The sequence below is a fragment of the Zingiber officinale genome, chromosome 5B (genome assembly GCF_018446385.1).
Source record: "Zingiber officinale cultivar Zhangliang chromosome 5B, Zo_v1.1, whole genome shotgun sequence".
Taxonomy (NCBI): domain Eukaryota; kingdom Viridiplantae; phylum Streptophyta; class Magnoliopsida; order Zingiberales; family Zingiberaceae; genus Zingiber; species Zingiber officinale.
Genome location: NC_055995.1, coordinates 32,359,358 through 32,372,936, shown reverse-complemented (window position 1 = coordinate 32,372,936; position 13,579 = coordinate 32,359,358).

Genomic DNA, 13,579 nt, shown 5'->3' with positions numbered 1-13,579 from the left:
CTTGACCTGCTAAGACTCCCCACCAAGTGTCCGGTCAATCCCTTTGACCCACTTGGACTTTTCTCTTCGTGTCAAGTATCCGGTCACTCCCTTGACCTACTTGACCTTCTCAACACCAGATATCCGATCACCCTTGATCCATCTGGATTTTCCCTTGCCCGGCTTCACGCACCAGGACTTTCACCTAGCTTCACTCACTAGGGTTTTCACCTGGCTTCACTCACCAGGATTTCCAATCTGTCCGGCTTCACTTACCAGGACTTTCCAACTGCCTGGCTTCACTCACCAGGACTTCCCAGTCAAGTATCTGGTCAACCTTGACCTACTTGACTCTTCTTCATTCAACCTGATCAGACCCTGATCAGTATCTCTCCGCATGGACAACTACACCTGCATTGTCCATATCTACATGTCTTTCTGTATTGTCAAACATCAAAACCATGACCAAGGTTTACTCTTGGTCAACTAGGTCAACCTTGACCTATTGGAAATTGCACCAACAGATAGGACTCTCAAGATCTAGAACATAAAGTCCGTTTATCAGAGGTGCACTACAATAGAACATATCGTTTAAATAGACGGAACAACATTTGTTCTTTATTATAAACGAAAATCCTTTCTTGTCCAAACAAGAAACTGAAATTATGTTCTTAGTCAAGGCAGACACATAACAACAATCATCTAATTCTAGTACAAGCCCAGAGGGAAGAGATAGATGGTAAGTTCCTATAGCAATAACAACAACCCATGCTCCATTGCCTACTCGTAGGTCTATCTCACCCTTCGTCAATGCCCTGCTATTCCTCAGCGCTTGTACATTAGTACAAATGTGCGAAGCACATCCGGTATCTAATACCCACAATGAAGAAGGTTGACTTCTATAACATGTATACCTGAAGTAGAAATCTTATTTCTCTTCTTCTTAAGATCTTCCAGGTATTCTTTGGAGTTCCTCTTCCAGTTCCTTGCTTGTCCTTGATATAGGTGACAAAGATGTTCAACCAGATCGTAAGCTCCCATCAACTCATGTTGCTTCTGAAGCTCAGAGTTCATGGTCACGAGCATAAGACAGGACACATCTAATGCGTCATCTTGATGCTTCTTGTAAGCACCACGGCCTGCTCGCGTGGCAGTGGAGGAGGAGCCTCCGGAATGGGCTGCTCCAAAACGTACAGTTTACGTTTCTGAGTGAAAACTATTCTCAGATTCCTGTACCAGTCCAGGAAATTTGCTTCGTTGAGCTTGTCCTTCTTAAGGACAGAACGCAGAGAGAAGATGTTCGTGTTCGACGTCATGACAATTCTACAACAGAAATAAATGCAGAAATAAATATCATATTCTTAATCATTTAATTAGGTCTTTAACTAAATGATACTCCCACTGAATTCTATAATTCATGTGGGACAAGATTCACATCATACTAACCCTTAAGTTAGCTTTGGCTAATACACCCAAGACTTAGTATGATTGGTAGGTAACGATTACCAATTACATCTCTATGCAACTCTTGTTTATAGGATCAAAATCCGCATTTATATTAAAACTTGAGTTAGCTTTGGCTAATACGCCCAAGAGTTAATATAAACGTGATTTTGACCTATCTACCAACCATTGGATAATGCCTATAGTTAAACTCGATCCAATTGAGTTAACTAGTTACTCAATCTAATTGAGTTGTACTCACCCATACGTTGATAGGCGAGACCAAAATTATCCCTCCGTACCCTACCAAGATAGTATGTGTTGCTCTACTTTGGCAGATTCAACAACAACATGCGATCGAGGTAGTGGTAGGTATCACGACATGGTAGGCATTACAAGTTGACGCGATTTAGATCTAATCTAAACGATGATGCGTATCAAATACTTGATTTAGATCTAATCTAATCGTGGGGTGCATCATGTGCACGATTTAGATCTAATCTAATCGCTAGGCACTAATTAACTACTTAATTAAACATGCATCACATACATATAAGCAATTAATTAATTATTTTGTGATTATGTCATGGCCCTACTACGATCTTCTCAAGCCAATGAGAAGATCGGATGGTCAACCTAAGGTCAACAGCTTCTCAAGCTTCTTCCTTTGACCACCTTGTGTTGCTCGCGCCCTCCTCGTAACTCCGTCTCGTGTGGATCTTCCACCGCTTCAAAATTTACATTATATTTTGAAACTCGAGTTACATTCGAGTCTAAATCTAATTTACAACCAGAATATAAGAGAAAGGCACGACGCACAGGTCGTGAAAATAAAATAAATACAGCACGCACATCACATAACGGCACGCAGGCCGTATTATGAATTACAACACATTTCCAAATCCAATTTGGGTCATTTGGGCCATGACTATCACAAAATTAATATATAATTCTAAATTATATATTTTTCATAATTTTCTGTAATTTTCATAATTTTTACAATTTTATGAGTAAATTTTTCCCGGCGGTCCCGTTTAGCGTTTTCGGGCGCAATCGCGGAACGAATCCCCTTGCGGGGCCAGGGGCAGCGCCCCTACCCGCGATCTAACCATCGCGAGGGTTCCTTTGTGATCTAACAGCGCCTAAGCCCACTGTCCCAAAAATTTTTGGGGCGAAACATTACCGTTTCGGAAAATTCTTCTCGGTAGTCTAAGCCTACAAGTGTCTAAACACTTGTGCTTCGCTTCTACGAGAAAAATACCCATTAAAACTATAAAAACATGAATTTACAGAAAGTTTACAGATCTATATTTTTCATAAAAATATGAATCTAAACTCGTACTCGCTTCGCACGTGGCTCTGATACCACTGTTAGGTTTTTCGGGCCGCGAAAATCGCGTTTTCGCTTCGCGAAAACCCCAAATCACCCATGCCACTGGATCTCGTGCGAAGAGTATAGAACAAAAATTTATGAGTATGAGTTTACAACTTAGATCTACTCCTAGATCTACATAAAAAGATTTTATACCTTTGAAGCGCGCCCTTCGCGATCCCGCAAGTCCAAGGTACGCCAGATCTCGATGTTGTTAACGTAGACAACTCTCTAGTGATATCCACACGAACAAGATGTGTTCTCTAACACTCAAGGATGGAGAAGAGAGCACCCCAAGTGTGCTAGCACTTTCTAGGGCTCTCGGGTAGGATTTAAAAGGGAGAAAGGAGAGAAAGTAAAAAGGAATCTCACATACTCCTCTAGGTACCCTTCTTTGTGACCTTCACTCCACCTTATTCACTTGGAACTCAACTCACTCACCTTCACCCTTGCTTAGAACTCACGGCAACAGCAGCAAGGAGGAAGAAAGACCAAGGAAGAAGATGATAGAATGAATGCACACATCAATACACACAACCAAAACCTCCACACTACATTAGTGTGGCCGGCCACACCTTGTAACCTCCTCATTTAATGTGGCCGACCACATTAAGTGGTATAAGATGTGTAACCTCCATGAGGTGGCACACCATTATGAGGTGGAAATGATGTGGCAAGGTTAGTCATGCCATGTAGGATGAGTCAACCTTCATGATGTGGCAATACATCAAGTCAAACTTGATGTTTCAACTTCCATTTAGTCAAGTCAAAATTGACCAATTATCTTCCTTGTTGAGTTAAATTCAACCTTTGATTCAAGTCAATTTGAATTTAATAAATCTCAATTCATTAATATAAATTGACTGAATGAATCAAATTTAAATTAGACTCATTCAACAAATCTAATTGAGTCTAACTCAATAAGTCTAATTTGAATCCAATCTTTGGTGCATCATATGAACCTAATCCAATTGGTTCATCATATGAACCCAATCTCCATCCACTTGTTCTTTGTGTGTGACCCAATAGGTTCTTGTAATGTTGGCAATGTTTCTAAACTCCTTTAGAAACATAAGCAATGAGCGGCATCTAGCAATACATCATTGCTACCCAAGTTACAAGAATGTTGAGATCCAACATCACCTTGTGACTACTAATTATGACTCCTCACAATATGTGACATTGTCCTTCTATCCTAGACATCTAGATTGATCAATGTGAGGCATAGACCGTGTCATCCTCTAATCAATCTAAATCTTGAATTCCAAGTAGACTAACTCGATCAAATGAGCTCAACATCTCATGTTGACTCATTTGGGCATGGCCATGCACTTCGTGGTCTAACTCTATCAAGAATACCGATGTCGCTCCCGTCATATGGGAGAGATATATCCCATCTACATCACTCACATCCCTCTGCATAATTCGTTATATACCCAGTAATCGCCTTTATAGTCCACCCAGTTACGGGTGACGTTTGACGAAACCAAAGTACATAACTCCTTATGTAGGGAACCATGGTGACTTCAGGTCTATGGACCAATAGTCATACTAATAGTCACATGAGAAAGTATATGACACTCATATAACGATCCATGATACTTTCTCATGGCGGGTCATTCAGTATACATTCTCCAATGCATACCCATGTGTCAACTTGATATCTCCATATCCATGACTTGTGAGATCAAGTCATCGAGTTGACCTACATGCTAGTCTTATTGCATTAACATTGTCCCTGAATGTTAATACTCGACTAGGAATGATTTAGAGTAGTGTTCCCTATATCATCTCACTATCGGTTCAACTAACCGATTGATATAGGTGAGAACCGTCTACTCAAGGACGTTATTATACTTAGTTTATTTGGCACCAATACAAGTAAGTATAATAACCAAAAACCAAATGCCTTTATTTATATATAGAATATGATACAACAAGTCCAAAATACAATCATCAAATGATTGGCTCTAGGGCTCTAGCTAACAGTAAAAACCTATGGTTACGCCTTTTATCTATCTACATGATACTAACTTGCTTTGTATCTATTCGTTCTAATGTGAATGAGATGTTTTGCTATGTTAGATTGAATGTTTGTGTAGAAATTGCTGATCTCGTAGAAGAAGTGTCTTAGATCGTATATCTGAGGGGCCCTAGTGACAGGGGTAACCCGTTTACAGACCTTTACGACATTTACTTGAATGGAGAAGCAATTTCTCAATAAGAAAATAGGAAACCACACCTAATTCTTTATCTTTACTGTTATTTACTGGTTATATATTCCTATGATCTATGACCGAGGTGCCCTAATGACAAGGGTTAACGATTTCCGGATTTCATAGGAATCATCTCTATTAAATACTTAAGAATAATAAATCTAACTTCTTACAAGTGAAGGTAGGAAATTGATAGAACATGATACATTAGTAAACACCATAATGAAATCGAACTCTTAGAATATTCCTTAAACCAATATATTCAAAATTACTCTAGTTCTCTTTTCCTTCTTCTAAGTTTCTTCTTTCTTTCTAGATAGTAAATTTTCAATAATTGATAGTTTAGCTAATTCTACGTGAACGATCGCTAGTGCTAATAACCAGTCCTTGTGGTTCGATATCTTTTATTACTAACGACATATCCGTGCTCTTGCAGAAACATAACAGTAAAAAGATACAGCTATCTCCAAAATAGAGTCGAGAGATGCTACTTTTCTTGAAACTGAGTTCCCAACAGGAAGTGAAGTTGATAAGATAATTTATCTATTTACAATAAAGGAGAAGGATAATGTTTCTTTATCAATGGAAGAAATATCATAAGAGATGTCTGAATTTAGTCAACCTAGTGGGAGTGATTTATCAATTAATAAGATGATTTCTCAATAGTTTGACCTATGAAGAAGTAGTCATAAGATAATTCTTCGGAGAATGTTTGATATTGAGAATGAGACATTAATGTTTTTCTCAGTTGACGATAAGGAACCTTAAATGATTGAGGAAGCATTGAAATGCTCAGTTAGAGAGAAATAAAAAGTTGCAATAGATGAGAAAATGAAGTCTATGAGAAAGAATCAAATTTGAAATTTAGTCAATCTTCCTCCAGTCCAAAGAGCTATTGAAAATAATTGGATTCTCAAAATTAAGAGGAAAGTAGATGGTCGATTAATTGATATAAAGCTCGTCTAGTTGAAAAAGAATATACCTAAATATTGAGTATTGATTTTGAAGAGACATTTTTTCCTGTTATAGAGTTTGTGTCAATACATGTCATCCTAGCTACAATAACACATTTTGCCATGGAATTAAATCAGATGGATGTAAAAATGACTTTCCTTATTAGTAATATTGATGAGGGAATCTATATGACACAGTTAGAAGGTTACATTACTAAAAGCTAAGAGAAGAAAGTATATAGACTTAAAAAATTTATATATGAATTAAAGTAAACATCAAGACAATGAAACATAAAATTTAATGAAGTCATTCTATCTTATGATTTTAAAATAATATTGAGAATCATTGTGTTTACCTAATAAAGGAGAAAGAAAAGTTTGTCATCTTATCATTATATGTTGATGATATACTAATAGTTGGAAATGACATTAAGTTTATGATAGAAGTTAAATCATGACTTTCATCACAATTTGACATAATAGATATGAGAGAAGTTGAGCATATCTTACGAGTAAAGATTATTAGAGATCGATCAAAAGACATTTGGTTTGTCTCAAGAGGCTTATATCACTAAGATGTTATAACACTTCAATATGTCAGATTGAAATATTGAACAAAACACATATAGAAAGAGATACTATTTTGAGCAAAAGTATGTATCCCAAAACTCCTGAAGAAATAGTAAAAATGAAGAAAAAATCATATGCTAGTGCCCTTGGTAGTTTGATGTACACTATATTATGTATTCGTCCTAATATTAGCTATGTTGTTGATTTAGTTAGTCATTTTCAGTCAAACCCAGGATCAAGATACTAAAAAATGGTAAAGAGATATTAATATATCTCAAAGGGACAATAGATTATTGTCTATATTTATAAGGATCAAATATGAGCCCAAAGGGATACATGTATGTAAATTGGGCGAAGATCTTGATGATAGAAAATCTACATATAACTATACCTTCTTACTAAATTGGTAGCGCCATTTCATGGACCACAACAAACATGCTTGTGTAGCACTGTCGATAATGAAAGTTAAGTATATAGCCTGTGCAATGACTATGCAAGAAGCTGTCTGATTAAGAAGGTTCCTGAAGCATTTGAAGATTACTGAAGACAATGGGAGTCCTGTTACAACATATTATAAAAATCAAGTTGCAATAACTTTTTCTAAGGATCGTAAATATTACAACAAAGATAATAATAGAGAAATTAAATACAATTTTGAAAGAGATATTGTTGATAAGAAAAAGATAATTTTTTAGTATATCCCAAGACGTGCTATACTTGTAAATCCTTTTACTAAGCCATTGACTAAAAAATCATTTCAAGGATATGTGAAGTCTTTATGACTTCGTAAAATGTAACACATTATAAAGACAATTAGAGATATAAAATGCCATCTTCTATTTAGTATATATGTTGTTGTTACATTTTGGATAAAGACTTGGTGAGTATGTTGCCAGATTAAGATTGATTCACTCATATGAATAATAATATTTATTTGTTAAGTATAAATAGAGATAAGATCATTACTTATGAAACAACTTATATAGCTGTGAATAAAGACATACCTATAAGTTGGGGTCACCTTGATTATTATATCAAGATGAGATTATTTGTTAATTGAAAATGATTGGAGTTAATGCATCCACCATTTACTGAACCTGTAAGAGACCTAATTTGAATTTATGAGTTGAATTCAGAATTAGACATTGAGAATATCTAGATCAAAATCTGTATGATGTTAATTTGAGAAAAACATGTATTCTTTTTAGTAAAGAGAGTAGCATCGTAGCATCTGATTCATACCACATGTGTCATTGTGACAATAAGAGTAGTAGAAGAATGAATCTTTACTTCTTTACTATATAAGCCCTTGATATTGTAAGTTAATCTCAATATTCGCCTTGAGTGACTATTTAGTTGTGTACTTGAAGTTCTAATCAGTGATTGCTATTTTAATATGTATTCTATTGGCTATGGATGATTTGGTCTATAAGGTATAACTAGAAAAATAATCGATTAGAATAAATAGATTCTAGCTAAAAAGGTTGATTAAAATATATTTACATCTTTGACATTTATTCACTAGTCGACTAATTACATTTTTTGTTAAGTATTTAAAATATGATTATGAATAATTGTATTAATTGGAGACATGAAACATGCTCTTGACGTAATAGTCATTATGAGAGATTAGAGATGTTCATATTAATATAAATAATTTAATCTGGATAAATAGCAAGACACTGATGTCTTTTGGAGAGCGGTTGTGTGCCATTATGAGAGCGATTAAGTAAAATATAATAACTTTCTTAGCATCAATTGCTCAGAGAGTAATTATGTAAAGTGCAACAATTTTCTTAGCATTGATAACTCAGTATGTTTGCTGTCGAACAAACCATTTTTCCTAATTATAAATTGTATGTTCTATTAGTCTGTGTGACTATCTGGTCTTTATGGTTATTTTTTCTTTATAACATCACTTAGATGAATGGGAGATATTAGCAATAGCACCCACATCTATATGTTGTGTAGATGTGGTTGTGGTTACCTCGCGCTTCTGCACTTTGTGTAGAAGTTTTAGCAACTACACGAGCGCCTATATAAGCGTGTGCGTCCAAGTGAGAAAGGGTTGCTAGAAAGAGGGGAGGTTGCATTATGTACGAGGAGATCAGAGAGACTAAGTGAAAGTGTTGTTGAAATTCTGTCGAGATTGTGTCCTGTGGAGAAGAAAAACATCCAAAGCATGAGAAGGATTTAGTTCATGGAACAATAAAAAATCTTTCAATTTATAATCATCTTTCCAATGACAAGTAACAGATCAACGAAATTTAATATAAAGAATTAGTTCAACGAACTCACTATAATTATTTATGATTTATAGATTTCGTTTTTATTTTTCATGCTTTATAATGCAATGCTTAGAGGATGTTTGAAGAGATTGGTAAAGAAAATAGATCTTGTAGAATAATTATTCAATTGAGTTGACCATAATCATAAGTATATTGATCCTGTCCAGAATTTGAGTAAGACGGACCACCGGGTGAGTGGATGGAATGTTGACCAAATTGTAATGTTCCAGAGGGGGGGTATGTTGAGATGACTTATATGTTGACCAAGTTGTTAGAAGTCCTCTGGTTAACGCTACCTGTAGCCAGCGACCGGGTTGCCCCGGTCTCTGGTACCTTGATGCTTGAGGCAGATCCAACGAGTATATAAGTAACAGACTAAGATGTATAATAATGAAATGCGTATAGAATATGAATGGAGAATGTACCCTGGCCCAAGGGGGCGCCTTCGGGTGGATCGGTGAGCTGGTCGGGACGCTGCTCGTGTTGTGGTGACCCAAAAGAACAGATGACTCTTAGCAGGATGAAGAGCTAGATTTGACGGTGCCTAGTCGAGCACGACTTAGATTCGGCTGGAAGATGACACGCAGGCCGGGACCTAACAGCGACACATAAGTCGGGATGTGACATCGGCACGCAAGCCAAGATATGATGTCAGCACGTAGGCCGGGATATGACAACGGTACGTAGGTCGGGATATAATAACGATACAGAGCCGGATAGTAACAACAGCACGCAGGCTAGCCCACAACCATAATATAAAGCTAGAACAAGGACGGAGTCGGCGTGAGGACCGCCGACACGTGGATTATCGGCATGTGGCATGAAGGTGAGGGTTGTGGAATGCGATAGCAATGCCCTTGACGCTAGAACAAGTCGAGAGTAGTAGGCGGTACCCGCTGAAGAGCGGTTATCAGCTTGTGAATGAACTCAGAAATCGGAGTGTGCATTGCCAACGCATAGAGGGGGGAGGCGGCGGCGTCATTCGACATCCAAAGGTCTGTCTAGTAGTAGAAGTGGTAGCCTGTCCGGTAGAAGAAGAGGCTGCACGCGTGTGGGAAGGCCACGACAAAGCGTTTGGCGTGCATTGAGGGAGACGGCGAGCCCCCACTAGCTGCAGCTGAGTCGCTGGAGAGAGAGAGGGGAAAACATGTGGCGACGTTCTCGCGTGGGTTTATGCGGCAATGGTGGCGTGAGGAGCCAAAGGAGGCATTTGCGGGCATGGCTGCTATGCCGGGTGGTTGTTGGCGAGCAAGACTGTGGCGCATAGAGAGGGAGAAGGGGAAGGAGGCGGCTGCTAACGTCGACGGCGGCTGGAGGCAGCGCGTGTGGAGAGGAGGTGGTAGCGAGGTGCAACGCTGAGAGGGAGAAGCGACGCTGACAGCGCAAATCCAAAGTCATTGGTGTCGAGAAGGAAGCAGTCGGGCACCGACATCGGAAATGGCCGACCTTGGAGGTGGTCAGTGTCACAGTGAAGGTGACCTCCTCTCCTTGGTGGTGGTGGACCAAAGCGCCACCTCCCCTCTGCTGTGAATAGTGCCCTCTCTTTTAAAAAGCCCTAAACAGTGCTTTTAACAAAATGTCTTCCCCTTTCTCATTAATTCCACTAGATTCCTCAAGATATATCCGTATCATAAGTCTTTCCTTTAAGTCTAGTCGAAGAAGGCGCAAGTCCGATTGACTAGACCAAGCCCAACATAAAGTAAAATCACCCCTGAATGTGGAGTCAGATCGCTAAGTCGATCGTATAACGTCAAACGAATAGTTGTGTCGATGCCAAACAAGTGACAAAAATAATACTGAGCGACTGACAAAAGATAATAGCGAGCAGACAATCGGTCGATACTGAGCAAACAGTCGAGTGACATTGAGCCAAAAATTGGATCGATGTCGGGTGGGCTACCAAATGGGACAAAATGAATGACCAAGTGTTGTTGAGCAAAAGCTAGGCGAGCAACTGAGAAAAATGTTGAGCGATAGGCCGAATGGAACAAAGTGAATGGCAGGGAGATATTGATAGAGTGGCTACAAAGATATCGAGCGAGCGACCAAAGGAGTGCCGACCGGGTAATAGAGATATATACTGATCAGGTGAAAAAAGGACGGGTGAGAGAAGTCGAGCGCACGATTGAGAAAATGCCGACCAGGTAACAAAGACAATGCCGATCAAGTGGAATAAGGACGGGTGAACGAAGCCTAGCACGTGACCGAGAAAATGTCAACCAAAAAATCAGGAGAACACTGATCAGGTAGAGAGATGTTGAGAGAGCGGTGCCGAGCGCACAGCCGAGTGACAGTAAACCGCGATTGGTCGACCGAAAAGTGTCAACTGAGTGACCGTAAAATGCAACCAGGCGACTGAAAAGTGTCGACAGGGTAATAGAGAAAATGCTGAGCGAGTGGCCAGCGAGCAACCAAGCGAATCCAAACAAGATGCAGAGCAAATGACTAACCTGATGTAGACTAGGCAATCGAGAGAATGTCGCACGATGTCGAGCAGGCGTGGAACCCAAAAATCGAGCGAGAGCATAGTTCATGAAATAAAAAATAAACAGGAGCAAACGTAACCCATGAGCCGAGCTTGAATGGAACCCGAAAACTGAGTAGGAGTGTAGCTTGTGAAATCAAAGGCGCACGGGATAGAAAGTCATGAGCCGAGTGAGCGTGAAACCAGTGAGTCGAGCGAAAAGTATGACAAATGTTGACTGAGCGATGAACAACAATGCGAGCAGATGCCAAGCAAGCGATTGAGTGAATGCTGAGCTGGCGATAGGGCGAATGTCGAGCTAGCGATCGAAAGAGTGCCGACCCGGAAATAGAGACAATGTCGATCGGGTGGGAGGATCTGAGCGCGCGACCGTGAAAATGCTGACAGAGCAATTGGGGGAATGCTGAGTGGGTGGCTGTAAGAATGTCAAGTGACACAAATGAGTGGCCGAGCGGACGACCAGGCGATACTGATCAGTCGACTAAGAGAAGGCCGACCAGGTGACCGAAAGAATGCCGAGTGGGCATGAAGCCTGTGTGCTGGATAGACACGGAGCCTACGAGACCAAATGAGAAGGGGAGCAGAGCCCATGGATCAAGCACGAATAAGAGCAGAGGCTCTGTGAGCTGAGTCGGGCACAGATCCCGAGAGATTGAAAGCGACCAAGAGCAGAGCCTATGGATCAAGCGCGAACGGGAGAAAAGCGATCATGCGGTTATGCGAATGCCAAGAAAAAAGGAAAACGGGTATCAATCGGGCATCGAATACGGGACAAAGTGATGATTGAGATACGAGAGCAGTGAGTGCCTACTCGCTTATAACTCGCACTGGGCGAGAATCTCGGAGTCGACCGGGAGGTCGTTGGCGATATTTCGATCCGAGACTAGTGGCAATACTTTGGTCCAAGACCAGTGGTGATAGCTCGACCCTGAACGGGAGAGGATAAGCCGTGAAGTTCATAGAAGCGGAGACTGCATTAATATGAGAGGGTAGAGGCTTTATCATACCTGTTAGCTAGCAGAAGCTCCAAGTCAATCCCTTGACTCCTAAATACCCGTACAGCGAGGGGAGAAGATAATAATCTGAGTCCTAATCGTCAAAGGGATTGGCAATATAAGGGAGCAGAGCCTGTAGCAATAAAAGGAAGAAGAGGGTCGTGGTGGGTGGGGGGTGCATAGCCTGTAGACGTCAGAGGATGCAAAATCCCATAGGTGGAGAGTGCAAAGTATATAGTAGTAATGGGGGCAGAGTCCCATGTGTGGAGGGTCCAGAGCCTATAGTACACCTGATCGGGGAGTTGAGCCCCTAGTCCCTGATCGGAGAGTAAAACTCTTAGCCTGTAATTAAAGAGTGATACCCTTAGATCCTGATCGGGAAGATGTACTGTGAGTCACTGATCGAGAAGCTGTGTCTGTCTGATCGGTGAGCTGTGCCCCTAATGTATGATCGGGGAGCTGTGCCCCTAATGTCCGACCAAAGATTTAAGGCCCTAGTCTTTGATCAAAGAACTAGGATTTTACTCTCTTATCAAGGAGCTATAGCAGATACAATAACCGTAAAAAGGGAGCAGAGCCCCCGTAACGTACCTGATCGAGGAGCCGTGCCAATCAACTAAGGATCTGTCTCTATCCCTTAACTCCCGAATACTCGTGAAGTCGGGGAAAAAATGAGCCGGGGAAAAAATATAATAGAAAAACTAATCTATCGATCAGTTGAAGCTCAAACTCAATCCCTCAACTCCTGAATACCCGTGGAGCGAGTGGAGAAGATAATATGTTCGTCAGGATCCTTCGGGACTGTGCCAATGGCAGAGAACCTCTCGACGTCACCCATCTTCACATTCTAGAACATGTGGAGAAGATTCCCACATACGGTGCCAAATTGATCCTGTTCGAAATCCGAGTCAGACGGACCGCCGAGTGAGGTGAATGGAATGTTGACCGAATCGCGATGTCCCGGAGGGGGGGTATGCTAAGATGACTTCTATGTTAACCAAGTCGTCAGAAGTTCTCTAGTCAACGCTACTTACAACCAACGACTGGGTTGCCCCGGTCTCTGGTACCTTGATGTTCGAGGCAGATCCAACGAGTATATAAGTAATAGACTAAGACATATAATAATGAAATACGTATAGAATATGAATGGAGAACGTACCATGGCCCAGGGGGCGCCCTTGGGTGGCGATGAGCTAGTCGGGACGCTACTCGAGTTGTCGAGACCTGGAAGAGAAAATGACTTTGAGCTGGATCTGATGTCACCTAGTCGAGGATGAC